Source organism: Pipistrellus kuhlii, unplaced genomic scaffold (genome assembly GCF_014108245.1).
Source record: "Pipistrellus kuhlii isolate mPipKuh1 unplaced genomic scaffold, mPipKuh1.p scaffold_m20_p_3, whole genome shotgun sequence".
Taxonomy (NCBI): domain Eukaryota; kingdom Metazoa; phylum Chordata; class Mammalia; order Chiroptera; family Vespertilionidae; genus Pipistrellus; species Pipistrellus kuhlii.
In genome coordinates, this window is record NW_023425529.1 from 89,642,831 (window position 1) to 89,654,419 (window position 11,589).

Below are 11,589 nucleotides of genomic sequence, written 5' to 3' on the forward strand. Positions count from 1 at the left end.
CACTATGTGCCCTTGACCGGAATTGAACCTGGGACCTTTCAGTCTGCAGGCCAACGCTTTATCCACTGAGCCAAACCAGTTTCGGCGAATTACAGTCTTTTTAATATCTAAGTATCTTTTGGACGTATGTTAGGATGTACACTCATTGAAATCTCTGGAGAACCAACAATATATTTTAGTATATATTATAGTAGATCAAAAATCCATATTTAACAGGAGAAGGATTATATAAATTTGAGACTGAGATTTTAGAATGGCAAGAAAGCAGAAGGAAGATCACTCTGTGGGATAAGGCACTGACTGCAATGTCAGGGAAACAGCCTGGAATATAATTCCCCTGGAGGTGAGATGGACCACTGAAAGAAGACACAACTAACACATTTAACTCCTTATCCTATCTTATAAGAGAGTAGTATGCAGATTAACCATCGCTCTGTCACAAAGATGGTAGTGCCCATATCCACAAGATGGCTGCACTCCGTTCTCTAAGCCCTGCTGGAGTCCCCCAGTGGGAGGGTGGCTGCTGAGAGTGGGCAGCATGAGTGGCCAAGCAGAATGCTTGCCTTTTTGCCGTGGCATAGTATTCCATGTGGATAGGTTAGGGTTAGGGTTAGGATTAGGATTGGGATTAGGGCTAGGGTTAGGGTTGGACAGTATGTAAAGTAAATTCTGAAATATTCTAAAGATATAAAGGTGTTGACTTAATTAAACCATAACTTTATCCCAAACAATGTCAAATGCCTCCCTATACCTTATGTTCACCATAAGCTTCCTGAAGTTTACAATAATTCTCAGTAGCACTTTTCTTCAAAACAAATGGCCAAAAACATAAGCAAAAATTTTAACCCTTTTGGTAACAAAAATAAATAAAGATTAAAACAATAAAACTTACCTGGTGGGAAAAAAATGGAATAAAATAAATATGTTCAAGATTGGCAAGGATTTACAGGAATAAGCACTTTTATGCTTTGTTGTCTGGAATTTAAATTAGTACAACTTTTAGGAGAGCAATTTGGCATTATCCTTATAAAAAAGAGCCTTATATCTGTTTCAGTTTCTAGGTATGAATTCTAAGCAAATAATTGGACAAGTTACCAGAGATACAAGTACATAAACATAAATGGCAGTATTTTTTCAATAATAGTGAAAAATGAAGAACAACTTAAAATACTGACAATATGGTATCATATAAATGCTAATTTACACATTAAAAGAAAGGCTACCAAATACCATGAACAGTTTGATGTAATTTTATTTAAGAAAATGCATATGTATTAAGTAGTGTACACACACAAAACAGTGCCAGTCACTGTTCTGGTGCTTTACATACAATTCATTTAATCCTCACTACAGCCCTGTGAAGTGGGTATTATAAAAAGCAAACAAACCTCTATTTCACAAATGAGAAAACTGAAGCAGAAAAGTGAAGTCCCACAGCTGGTAATGGCACAGCCAGGATTCAAATCCAGGTCCTGTGGCTCTAGTCTTCACTCCTAACTGGCCACTCTGGGTGAAAACATGATTTCCAAGTTCACTTTATACTAAGAGAGAAAGGCAAACAATGACCAGCCTTCAGTGTTCAGCCTATTAACTCTAGTTAATAATTTAAAAATCCAATCAGCCCTGGACGGGTGCCTCAGTTGTTTGGAGCATCATCTCATATACCAAATGGTTGCAGGTTCAATTCCGGGCACATAATTAGGTTGTGGGTTTGATCCCTTGTCAGGATGCCTACAAGGAGGCAACTGATGGATGTTTCTCTCTGACATGGATGTTACTCTGTCTCTCTCTCAAATCAATCTATAATAATAAAAGGGTGATATGCTAATTAGACCAGATGTCTTCCAGACGTCATTCTGGACATCCTTCCTGACAAAGCCAGGGCTGGAGGAAAACCAGACCTGGTCCTGTGTACCTGCAGGCCGCCTGGAGGAGGAAAGCCCAAGTCCCAGGTGCAGGAGGGAAGCCAGTGCCAGCAGCCAGGGGAAGGAAGGCCTACTCCTGCACAAATTTTTGTGCACTGGGTCTCTAGTCTTATATAATAATAGCCTGATATGCTAAGTGTCTGTTTGTTCAACTGTTCGTTCAACCAGTCACTATGACATGCACTGACCACCAGGGGGCAGACGCTCTGACCAGTAGCTTAGTTTGCTGCTGGGGTCTGGCCATTTGGGACTGAGCAAGATGGGCAGACACACCCTGGAGCCCTCTTGAAGTCCCTCCCCACCCCCTACCATGCACTGATGGGGTCCCTTGGTCTGGCCTGCTCCCTCTAACAATCTAGGACTCCTTGGGGATGTCAGAGAGCTGGTTTTGGCCTGATCCTTGAAGGCCAGGCCGAGGGACCCCACTGGGGCACTAATCCATGCATCAAGCCTCTAGTAAAATATAAAAATAAAAAAATAATGTATTTTGTTGTTTTTGCACTGAATACATATCACCCAGTAGTAAAAAATTGCAAGTTTTTCAAATTTTCTGAGCTTTCACAAATGGTGAGGAAATATTAATTTCCCCCTAGTTCCACTGCTTTGGTAATTTATAGGCTAAAATAAAATTTAAAAACCAGCTCGGCTTCCCAAACCCCGCCTCTGCTAAGCCCTTGACTATAATGCCTCATACTGACACAAAATGTGTTTTTCTTTTAAAAATTTTCCTTATTTCTGAACATTCTGTGCCTATCTCTCTCTCTCTCTTTCTCTTTATTTTTTTCTTTTAAAAGAATGACTGGGCTGGGCCCAACATTCCTAAGACCTGATGTTGGACCAGGGTCCTGCCTCTTCCCAGCGCTGTCAGCCCCTGTTGCCAAGAGCCATCTTTTTTCTGCTCTGTGTTTTCTCACAATCCCAGAGGATGTTGGTGAGAGGAAAATTCTCATTTTTCTCATGACTCAAATCATTTTGGCTCTTGAGATTGTTACAAATACCAAGGTGCTTAGTGATAAATAGTACAGTGTTTCCTGATATTATATTTTTTTAAAGAGAAAACTTTTTCTAAATCTGCATCAGCTTTTTCTTCTCAGAGGTAGCCTGGGTAGCTTCTTCAGCAACAGTAGTGATGCTGAGGGTGCTGATGGCTGAGGCAGTTTTCTGGGGTTGGTTCCATGCAAAGGACCTTGCAATTATATTTTATTGACTATTCCTAACAAGAATGGGAGCAGCCCATTGTGGATCAGGGTCTTGTGTATGGTCAGGGCTCAGAAGAGGGAGAACCAGGATCTTAACCCTAGTCTGTCTGTTTCAAAGTCTGTGCCTGACCACTCTGGTCAGGGTCTAAAGCCAGAAGTTCCTATTGGCTATATGGAGACTGAGGGTCCAGTTCTCCCTCCCTCACCCACACTAGAAAGCACCAGGGCTCAGGAATCAGCCAATGTTTGTGGAATGAATAAATGACTGGGAGAAGGGAATGCACAAACCGAGTTACCACCAACTTTCCAAAGAGTATGAAAATGGCCCTTAAGTTAATTTACTCTTCATTTGAGAAAGGGACTTTGGGGACTGAGGATGTGGGTTTTGGGGGTGGCCTTTATTCTCTTGTAGTTTGAAGTCTCTTCAATGGCGCCCTTGAGGGATTAAGGAATTGTGTTGCCTAGAGAAGAGGGAATGACATAGGAGATCAACAACTGACTCTACTAGATCCCAGTCTGGACATGGGAGCAGGAACTGGCAAATTTTCTCTGTACAGGGCCAGACAATAAATATTTTAGGCTTAGGGCTCAACAGTTTCTGTTGCAACTCCTCACCTTGCTGACATACACATATGTCAACAAATTAGTGTGGTTGTTTTTCAATATATTTTATTTACAAACACTGAATTTTGAATTTCACACAATTTATACATATTTAATCCTCACCCAATAATATGTTATTGATTTTGGAGAGAAGAGAAGGAGAGAGAGAGAGAAAGAGAGAGAGAGAGAGAGAGAGAGAGAGAGAGAGAGAGAGAGAGAGAGAGGGAGAGAGAAGGAGAGAGAAACAGCAATGTGAAAGACAAACATCAATTGGTTGCCTCCCAATGCCCCTGACTGGGCTTCAAACTTACAACATTTTGGTACACAGGCTGACACTTCAACCAACTGAGGCACCAGTCCAGAGTCATATAATTTTTACATGTTCTAAAATACTGGAGGCCTGGTGCATGGCCCCTTGGCCTGGTCTGTGCTCTTTCACAATCCTGGATCTCTTGGGGGATGTTAGACTGCAGTTTTGGCCGGGTCCCCACAGGCCAGGCCAAGGGACCCCACCAGTGCACAAATCCGTGCACCAGGCCTTTAGTATGTACATAAGATCTTTGGTTAATCTCTTCCCACACTCCCTCCTTCCCTATGATATTCATCAGTGTGTTCCATGTTTCCATGCCAGATGCATTGAGCATCTGCCCCCTGGTGGTCAGTGTGCATCATGTCTACTGGTTGAGCAGTCTAATAGTTGAACAGTTGCTTAGGCTTTTATATATATAGATTACTTTTCTTTTTATTTTCCCAACTGTTTAAAATATTCTTTTTTAAAAAATATATATTTTATTGATTTTTTACAGAGAAGAGGAGAGAGGGATAGAGAGCTAGAAAGGTCGATGAGAGAATCATCTATCAGCTGCCCCCCACACACCCCCTACTGGGGACGTGCCCACAACCAATGTACATGCCCTTGACCGGAATCGAACCTGGGACCCTTCAGTCCGCAGACTGACGCTCTACCACTGAGCCAAACCGGTTTCGGCTGTTTAAAATATCCTTAATCAGGTACATAAATGGGCAGTATATTGGACTTGGCCTGTGGGCTATAATTTGCTGACCCTTCTGTGGAGTCCAGGCCAATGGGAGGGGTGGACCTTTCCATCCAAGGTCAGTTTAGCTGCTGAAAATTAAAATGACAAGTGCTATTTCATTGTAGCATCTGTGTAACTTTGGGTAAGTTACTGGAGCTCTGTGTGCCTCTATTTCTCCTTCCATAGCATGGGAATATGAGTCATCCCCAGTTTGGAAGATAAAGTGACATGATCTATTGAAAACAGAACGGTGTCTGGCACAGAGAAGTCCTCACTAAATATCAGCCATTATCACTATGGTTACTGCTGTGGCTGATGCTATACCAGGAGGATGTGAAATCCCAATTCTGGTTGGCACTTTTGTTTCTTCCAGGGGCAGCAGTGACTTTAGAGGGTGTTATGGGGTTTGCTGGGCCCATCTGTTGGCTCCACAATCTCTTAATTTAGAGTATTAAGTGTTTAGAGGTGGAGGGGTTCTAAGAAGCCTTCAGTACAACCTGGGGTACAAGGTAGAAACCTTATTTGCAGCTACCATTATACCAACCCCATTATAAGTTCTAGTAAGGTCATTTGTTGCCTTCTGTACCTAACCAGCACTTCTGTTCTTGGCTTCAAGACCCTCCATCCTGGCTACACTCTTGCCTCTCTCCTTCCTTCTCTCTGTTTTCCTCCATCTCTTCCTTCAACACTTGCAGTTGGCTTGATTTGAGGACTTCAGCATCCTTGTGCCCCAAGCACCTAGCCATGCAAGCACCCAGTCAGCGTTTGTAGAATTGAGTTGCAACTCTGTGCCCACACTTGGTTCTCATCAACAGACTCACTTCTCTCCCACCGTTTGTGCTTTCTCTAGACTCTGTCAATTAGCCAGATGCTCCTGGCTGCTGCAAGCCCTAACCCAATTCCCGTTGGTGCCCACAGCCCTCCTTGCTCCACCAGCAATCAAAGAGAATAACCAAAATGTTGAAGAACAGAAGAGGATTGGCCAGGGTGTACTTCTATGTGAATTCTGTCCCAAAAGTGAGTGTTTGTTTGCTTGGGCAGACAGGAAGCAGTGAACTCAGAGAATAACACAGCCAGAACCCAGTGAGTTAAGCACACAGGGAAGAGAGTCAAGTTTTCCATTCTAGTTCAGCCATGACTACAGTTGTCCGGAATCAGTGCAATTTGAGCTTATTGTATGGGAGAGTCTCTTCAAGGAGCTGGGTTTTATTTTGCCGTATGTTCTTAGCTTTCACAGGACTTCAAAGAAATGAGTGCAGAAAAAATGATCTTCAGTACGTTCAGTATGTTTTTATTCACTTACTTAACACTCAATAGTACACATTATGTAAGGTACCATTCTAAAAATGTCTTATATAACCATGACTGAGGCTACCTTTCATTCATTTATTCATGCCCTCAATAAAAATAAATTGGGTACCGTCAGTGAAACCACATTGTGCTAGGAGTAAAACAACATAAGATACAGGTTTTAAATTTCTCTCATGGATTTAGTGGGAGAGACAAACACATAAATCAATAACAACAACTATAATGAGGGCATACACAGCAGATGCCATTTATCACTCAATCCCGAGGAGGTGATGTTTAACTTTCATTTTCAAAAATTCACATGTTTGTATGCTTAAAGTTGTCCCAGAGGCTCCTTACATTATCTTCATATTTTTGGATACTTTTTTCTTTTTGGTTTTCTGGTTGGGTGTTTTTTGTTTCCTCGTATTTCAGATCTTTGGTTTGATTCTTGGGGTACAGTTGAATTTCTGTAAATTCTTTATTTCAGACAGTGTATTCTTAATTTCTGACTGGTCCTTTTCCTTTTTTTTTTTTTTTTTTTTTTTTTTTTTTTATCTCATTAAGGTCCTTGAAGGTGTCATCAAGTTTCTCAGCAGTTTTTAGAAGATTCTTGAGTAACCTTATAAATGTGGTCCTGAACTCCATGTCATCCCATAGTTTGCTTTCCTCCATTCCCCCCTTTTGCTACATGCCTCTGAGTCTCCGCATTTTGGTTGCTTCCCTGTGTTGATGGATCGGCTTTGTGTGGTAGGTGACCCACAGGGGCCAGTAGCTCAGCCTCCCCAATCACCTGAGATGGACAGTCCTGGTACACCCCTTTGTGGGCTGAGTGCAAAGTCTTAGTGTAGGTAAGCCTTGATTGTTGTTGGTACTCTGAGAGGAATTGTCCTCCAGGCCAATTGGCTGTGGAGACCTGCTGTGTTTACAATGGAAGAACTGCTGTGCTGGAGACACGCTTATGTGCAGGCCTTGTTTCAGTGTGGCTTTGGTGCTCACTGAGTCTGCCTCTTGAATGTGTCAGTTATGGATGTGAAGAGTTGAAATCTGTGTCTTATACTGACCACTAGGTACACTGGGCTTCTGGATCTCCACTGGGGTGCAGGTCAGCTACTGTATGAGGTCACCCTGCAGGAGCTACAGTAAGAACTACAGTCCTCTCCACCCTGCTTGGGATTTGTAGATTATGGAGCTGTCTGAACTGGTTTGCCAGTTAGTAGCTATAGTGAAGGCCATTCATATGTAAAAGCCACTGCTTGGAGCTTGGGTGTGTTTGTATCAATAGATTGTTCAGGGTGGAGTCTCAGGGCGTCACTAGGCTAGGGCATGGCAAATAGCAATAACTTGCAGTGAGCAGTCCAGCACCTCCGAGGGCATCCCCATGTGTCGCGCCCCAGTGCAGCAAACAATTATTCCTCCGTGCAGCTCTGCAAGCCAGCCACCCTCACTTTCCGACCTGATGGCAGACAGTCCAGCTTCTCCCCATAGGAGTTTGGATCTCGGGTATCTCCCCTTTGGGTTGAAGAAAGCAACACCCACCACCAATCGGGAACCTCCGCCAGCCTGTATCGCGTGCCCCTGTACCTCAGTTTTTCAGCTTTTGTGCACTGAATGCTCCCCTCTCTTTCTCTCTGGTTACAGAACTTCCACTCAGCCAGCCCTCCTGTGGCTCTGGATGATAGATGTTTTGTCTTTTAGTTGTAGTTTTGAAATTGTCCACGGCTGCAGTTTAGATGTGTTTACCTACACTGCCATCTTGGGTTCTGGTTGTAAAGTCTTGAAGAGTGAATGGTAGCAGGGGAGAATCTAGATAATTCTTTCAGGGAGTTTGGCTATCCAGAGAAGAATGAGATGGGAAAGTGTAAAAAAGAGAAGTGGGATGTAAAAATGTTTTAAATATATATATTTTTTTTGTTTAAGAGGAAGAACCCTATAGCTATTTGTACAATGAGGAAATCTAAGAATGAGAAAGTTGTTTTTCAGTCTGTTGTGGGTTTGATTCATTTTAATCAGCATCTCCGAGTCTGTGGACCTTCAAAGCTGAGCCTGTAGCTAGTGATGTGAAAGAAGTACAATCACCTCAGAGGGGGCACCTGGGGATGGCAAGGATATCACTATGTCTTCTTTAACTGCAAACATAGCCAAAGACTCGCTGATGAGTGAGTGCTCTGTGATAAATGGTTCCTAAGTCTGAATGGTAACACTATAGCTAAACTGCTAGTAAATAGCGATGAGGTACATATCCATAAAACCAGAAGTTTAAAACTATGAGAATTCACTGCTGATGACAAGACTGCTACAATTCTTTTGAAAGACAATGGTACACATTTTAAGAACCTCACACATTGTCATATCACTTGTCTTAATGATGTGACATCTGAGAGTTTGGATGCAGAAATGAAAGTGTGAAGATATTTACTGCAGCATTTTGTTTATAAAATAGAAAATCAATCAAATAAATGTCTAGTACACCCACATGTAAATAAATGTCTAGTATACCCACTTGATTGATAGAAGATAATATGGTAGCTTAAAATACGACAACTTTTGAAACATGGTATTCATACAGTGTTAAGTGAGAAAAGCAGGATAAAAATTCTACAATATCATCACAACAATGTAACCATATAAAAAAGACTAAAATATGTTCACTAGCAGTGATTTTGTTTACCTAGCTCTTACTTTGATAATAAAAATATAGTAAATAGAAAAAGATTGCTATGGTTCTCAACTGATTAGCAACCAACAAATATAGCCAATACTATTTTTTTTCCTATTCATTTTTCATATCATTCTCTGGCATTTTGGTAGAGCATAAGTTATCTATAAAGAAATGCAGGGGTTTTCCTGAAAATGCATCAAGTGAAACCTCTGCATCACACATTAGGAAAGCATTTTTTCAAAATGTTTTTATTCTGCTCTACATCATTCTACTGTAAAACACACACACACACACACACACACACACACACACACACACACCCCACTCTTTTGGAAAATTCAGAAAATTGTAAAATCAGAGAACTATAGAGAAGCAAAGAAAAATCTCACTTAATTCTATATTCAGATAATTAATGTTGTATTTTACAAGAACAGAAACAGATTTTGATGGGACTGCTATGATTGTGTTAAACTAATATAACTAACTCTGACATAAAACTGATGTTACATTTCATCCCTCAACAAAGCCAAATCATCCATTGGCAGTGCAAGTTTGAAGGCAATCAATTAACAGTATTGAGCTTGGTCTGTGTGGGGCTGGGTTGGGCTCCACAGTAGATCTGCCCTCAGTGACCTTATTAAGAAGGCAACTTTGTACCATTGTTGAGAGTGTGTTCCATCAGTGGATCAGACTTGCTGTATAAAAAATATGACTAGGCTTCAGCAATAAGTCTGGACATGGTGCCAGAAGATGAGCTGTGCTGATCCCTTCATTCTTCTTCATTGCAGAAGCACAAGGCCATCTTGTAAACCACTGGCTCTGGGACATAGCAGGTGCTCAATAAACATTTATGCAAGTAAACTAGAGGCTGGGGTTCAAATTCCTACCCTATCACTTCTCTGGGTTCACCCTCATAGAAGCTAATGACTTTCAAATCTCAATCATTGAACCTGTCTTTCCTCCAACACTGCAGACCCAGTTAACTAGCTGCCTCCATGGACTTTTCTACTTGGATGCTCCATTGCCATCTGTCTAGGTGGCCAAGAGAAAGACCAAATACTCTTTCCACTCCTTTCTTTCACTCTTTTCTCCGTGTTTCCCCAAAAATAAGACCCTCCCAAAATAAGACCTAGCTCATAGAAAGATAAGACATCCCCTGAAAATAAGACCTAGTGCAACTTTGGGAGAAAAAATTAATATAAGACACTGTCTTATTTTCAGGAAAACAGGGTATGTATTTGCTTGGCAAATCCTGCTGACTCTAGTTAAAACATATCCCAAATTCATCCTGTCATTTCCATCCCCACAGGTGCTGTGTGAACCAGTTCAGACCCTCATTTTATCTTACCTGAACCATGTCTCCAGCCTTCCTGCTTCAAAACATCATCTATGTGGTCATAACCAAAGGTACTTAATCTAAACTCAGGTATAAATATTCAAAACATTAAAAAACTCCCCACTTCCTTCCTTCAAAACATTCAAAACCTTCCCATTGCTTTAGAATCCAAATTCTTAGAAAGCTCAAAAGGCCTCTCATAGTCTGGCTCCAACTTACCTTTCTGGTCTCATGTCATCTCTCACCCCAAATAGGTCTGGTATGCTTTAGCCATATAAAATTCCCCACTCTTCCTCAAATATATCATACCTCCTCTCTTTACTTAGACTGGTCTAGAATCTTCTCTCCCAGTTTCTTGTTGATGTTGCTCCTTTCCCTAGGAGCTCCTTCCCTGTTCAGAGTCCAGCCCATTTGTCACATCCTCTGAGACGCCTTTCTGGGGTCTTCCAGATAGTAGGCACCACTGCCTTGACCTTACTTTCAAAGAACTTAGTTTGTACATCTCTTATATCACTCATCTTGACCAGGTTCTTTGTTTTGTTGTTGGTGGTAATACTTTCAGAGTTTAAGATGGTGCTGATGCGTAGCAGTGAACTTGTCAGTGTTTAGGCAAACAACAACCTCCTGTGTAAGGTGTGTTGGGTCTAAGGCATGGCACCACATCTCTCCCTGTGAAAGCAGCCTCAGCCTAAGAGTCCTGCCTCTGGCCTCAGCCCTCCTCATGCCCATCCTCTGTGCAGTGGTCAGGCTTCACTTCACCAAGGAATCCACTTGGATGCTGTTTTCACAGGCAGATACCCCCTTCTTCTCTGTAAAAGACTGATCGATTGTGATAAACGTATGCTGGGTGATTTAAATTTGTCAGAGAAGCCCAACCTTGGGGATGTAGCCTGAGGCTGAGGGACTCAGGTTGGAAGGACTGGTGAGTGGAGCTCATTGATATTCTGGGATTTAAGTGAGATATGTTGGACTCTTCATTGGACTTGACTAAGTCTCTAAATGGGTCCATGACGGGCATACACAAAGACTAATGAAAGCTAGTCTGTAAGTTGAACTCAACTTTTAGGATCTAGCTTAGAGTTCTAAATTATAGGACTTGGGGAATCTGCTGCTCAGCTCCTCCGAACTGGGTGGGATTCTCCTCCCATAAATCCAGGGACCTTCCCAGCAATGCTTCTCATTCAGTGCATGGTGGTGGCTGGACTGCTTGTCTCCGCGCCCCCCCCCCCCCCCATTAGATTGTAAGTTGGACAAGGTTTGTGTTTATTTTCCAGTCTTCTCAGAATTTAGTTGGTTATCTGGCTCCTAGTAGATGTTTCAAAAATACTAGTAGTTGTAATGAAACTAGTCCTTTCCTACCCCAGGAGATCAAGCCATTCGGTGTGTCTGCAGAATGAGAGCTCAACTTTCTATAGACTGTCTGAAAAAAAGTGAACTTGTTGGGGGCTTGCGGAGGCTGTCAGGAGGGAGCCCTGGTGTTCCCCTCCATCCCCTCTCCTGGGCCGGCAGCCTTAGGCCCGTGGTCCCGCGCAGAGAA